Source organism: Vigna unguiculata, chromosome 3 (genome assembly GCF_037176805.1).
Source record: "Vigna unguiculata cultivar grain cowpea cultivar isolate G323 ecotype 2 chromosome 3, ASM3717680v1, whole genome shotgun sequence".
In the NCBI taxonomy this organism is placed as follows: domain Eukaryota; kingdom Viridiplantae; phylum Streptophyta; class Magnoliopsida; order Fabales; family Fabaceae; genus Vigna; species Vigna unguiculata.
This window is the reverse complement of record NC_140794.1, coordinates 14,154,020-14,157,321: the sequence shown is the minus strand read 5'-3', so window position 1 is coordinate 14,157,321 and position 3,302 is coordinate 14,154,020. Positions and strand designations below refer to the sequence as shown.

General features: G+C 33.8%; 1 pseudogene; it reads left to right on the top strand.

Annotated features, from left to right (window-relative positions):
• Nucleotides 1-963: 963 nt before the first annotated feature.
• Nucleotides 964-2,773, top strand: LOC114177328 (tetrahydroberberine oxidase pseudogene; annotated as a pseudogene).
• The last annotated feature ends 529 nt before the right edge of the window (nucleotides 2,774-3,302 follow it).

The following is a 3,302-nucleotide window of genomic DNA, read 5'->3' as shown; positions in this document are numbered from 1 at the left end:
TGATTTTTCCTTCTCCACCGGATTTCATGTGCTGTGCCCTAATTCTCTCTCATGTGTTGTGCTCTAATTCTCTCTCGACGTAATTTTTTCCCCAATTCACTCAGTAATCACAACCCCAAAATTTTTACTTACACAATTATTACTTAATTCTTTTTTTTACATCTTAATCCACGTGCACACCCACTAATTCTGCCACGTATCTGTTTCACTGTGCCAACTCAACAAGACCCAAACGACGTTAAATAGTATTTAACGGAAGGTACTAAAATAAACCCGTTTAAAAAGTTTGGTACTAAATTGAACATTCCTAAAGTTCGGGTACCAAATTAAACATTCCGAAAAGGTTTGGGTACCAAATCAGTATTTATACCTATTTTATTAAAATAGTTATTGATTACATTGTTATACTTTTAGAGTGATAAATATTTTTCAATAAAATATATCACGTATACATAACATACATATCATCGTATTAAATTGGTGTGAAAATTCATGTGAAAAAATGGAAACTAAGAAGTGGCCTCTTCTATATGTCATCTAAGTGAAGAAGCTTCGTATTAGACGAAATTGTTTAATATGTGGGGATGAATGAGGAAAAAAAGAGAAGTTAGTGGCTGAAATTTGGAAGTAATAACTGAAAATTCAAAGCAAAGAAACGAAGGCATTGCAAGTAACTTGTCTTATTTGTCACAAAGTTCGGCTGTTGACTTGTTAGTTTATCCTTTCAATTCAAATCATATTTAGTTTTTTATTAGATTCTATTCGAATCAAATTAAGTAATAAGATAAAGGAAAAAGACAAACGATAATACTGATTAGCTGATTTTTATTTTAAAAAACATGTTCTCAATCATAATTTTTAATTTTCTAGAATCATAATTCTTATTTTCTTTCGCTAAAGTCCATTCAAATATGCCAGCCATAAACAGCCGCATAACTATTAACTTCGGCTATAAAAGCCTGAGTTCCCATTTGTTGAAAAGATAAGAAAGGAAACAACAATGGCCAATTCGATGGCTAAATTACTGTTCCTTTCTGTCACCGTTTTCACTTCAATTTTCCCTGCTGCAACTTCTAGTTCAGCTGGCCATGATCAAGGTTTTCGTCAATGTTTTCAGGCAATTTTAGGGAACAACACAACTTCAGAAGTAACATTCAGTAAAAGTAGTTCTTCTTATGAATCCCTTCTGAATTCTTCTATAAGAAATGCCAGATTCCTAAGCAGTTCAGTCCCAAAACCAGATATTATAGTCACTCCACAAAGCCTATTCCACATCCAAGTAGCACTACTTTGCTCAAAGAAAAACAACTTAGAAGTAAGAGTTCGAAGTGGGGGCCATGACTATGAGGGCCTTTCTTATGTTTCTCACGTTCCATTCCTCATCATTGATCTTATCAAGCTTAGGTCCATAACCATTAACATGGATGAAGAAAGTGCATGGGTTCAATCAGGTGCTACAGTTGGAGAACTCTATCATGCAATTGCACAGAAAAGTAAGGTCCATGGGTTCCCTGCCGGAAGTTGCTCCACCATGGGTGTTGGAGGGCACTTCAGTGGAGGTGGGTTTGGAACAATTTTCAGAAAATATGGTTTAGCTTCTGATAACGTAATCGATGCTCAGATAATAGATGTGAATGGAAATATACTGAATAGGACACTGATGGGGGAAGATCTCTTTTGGGCCATAAGAGGAGGGGGAGGGTCAAGCTTTGGAGTCATTACTGCATGGAAAATCAAGCTTGTACATGTTCCTTCAACAGTGACAGTTTTTGATGTTTCAAGGTCCTTGGATGAAGGTGCCACTGACCTTTTCCACAAGTGGCAAACTGTTGCTCCCGAACTTCCTGCAGAACTTTTTCTGCACGTTGTTGTGGGAGTTTCCAATTCAGGTTCTCAGGGTGGAAAAACTGCGGTGCTTTCCTTCACAGGATTGTACCTTGGGACACCTCAGAAGCTTCTTCCTTTGATGCAGAACAGTTTTTCAGAACTGGGTTTGCAGCACAACAACTTCACCCAGATGACTTGGATTCAATCTGTTCTTTACTTTGCAGGCCATTCAATAGATGAATCCTTGGAGGTCTTGCTCAGGAGAAATCAAACATCCTCAAGTTTCAAAGCAAAATCTGATTATGTGACGGAACCAATTCCCTTAGCTGGCATAGAAGGGCTGTGGAATATGCTGCTCTTGGAGAACTCACCATTCTTGATCTTCACACCATATGGTGGAAAAATGGGTGAGATTTCAGAATCAGAAACTCCTTTCCCACATAGAAAAGGGAACTTATACGGTATTCAGTATTCGGTGAATTTGGTTTCAAATGAAGAGGCCCCAGAGCATTTAGATTGGTTAAGAAGATTGTATGAATATATGGCACCCTATGTGTCAAAGTTTCCAAGACGGTCATATTTGAATTATAGAGACCTTGATTTGGGTGTGAACAAAAGAAAAATGGACTATGAAACTGCAAAATCATGGGGTTTGAGATATTTCAATGGAAATTTTGAAAGACTGACACAAGTGAAGGCCAGGGTTGATCCTGGAAACTTTTTCAGAGATGAGCAGAGCATTCCACCATTGTAGAAGAAGATGGAAATCACAAATAATAAATTACTAAAATCTGCAAACATATATAGGCATAAGCATAGTGATGCATAATTCATACAAACATCTGTAATTGTTGCACTTAATTAATCCTGATTCTTGAAGATGTTGTGTTGTAAATTCTCAGCGATGTATTCATCAGAAAAGTACTGTTGCAAGATTAATATTTGACCTCTTATATCATTGATAAGAATTTTAGGGAGATTTATTTTACATTCATAATCTCTACAAGTTTTAAATACACATTCACATATAGTTTTAATAAATGATATTCATTTCATTAGTGTTTTCAATAAAGTGATTTTATTTCCTTTATATTATTTTAAATATCATATTACCAAAACTTTTAAATAAAAAATATCCAAATTAAAAATTAAAAATTAAAAATATAAAATGAAAGATTGATCAAATTATAAGAAAATGACTCATATTTTTTTCTAAAGTCTTAAATTAAATGATGTTGATATATTTTAGGAATAATTTATGTGAAGGTAATCCGTGAGAAAAAGTCGTTAAGTCAGCACCAGTCATGAATAATGTTATAGGACAATTTTGTTTTCTCATAAATATACATTTTATTTCATATAAGATAATTTATAATTTAATGAAAGTATAGAATATTTATAAAATAATTAAACTATCAAAATTTTGTTTGTTAAAAAAAATGTTTTATATTTAAGAAAATTAATTTTTAATTTTA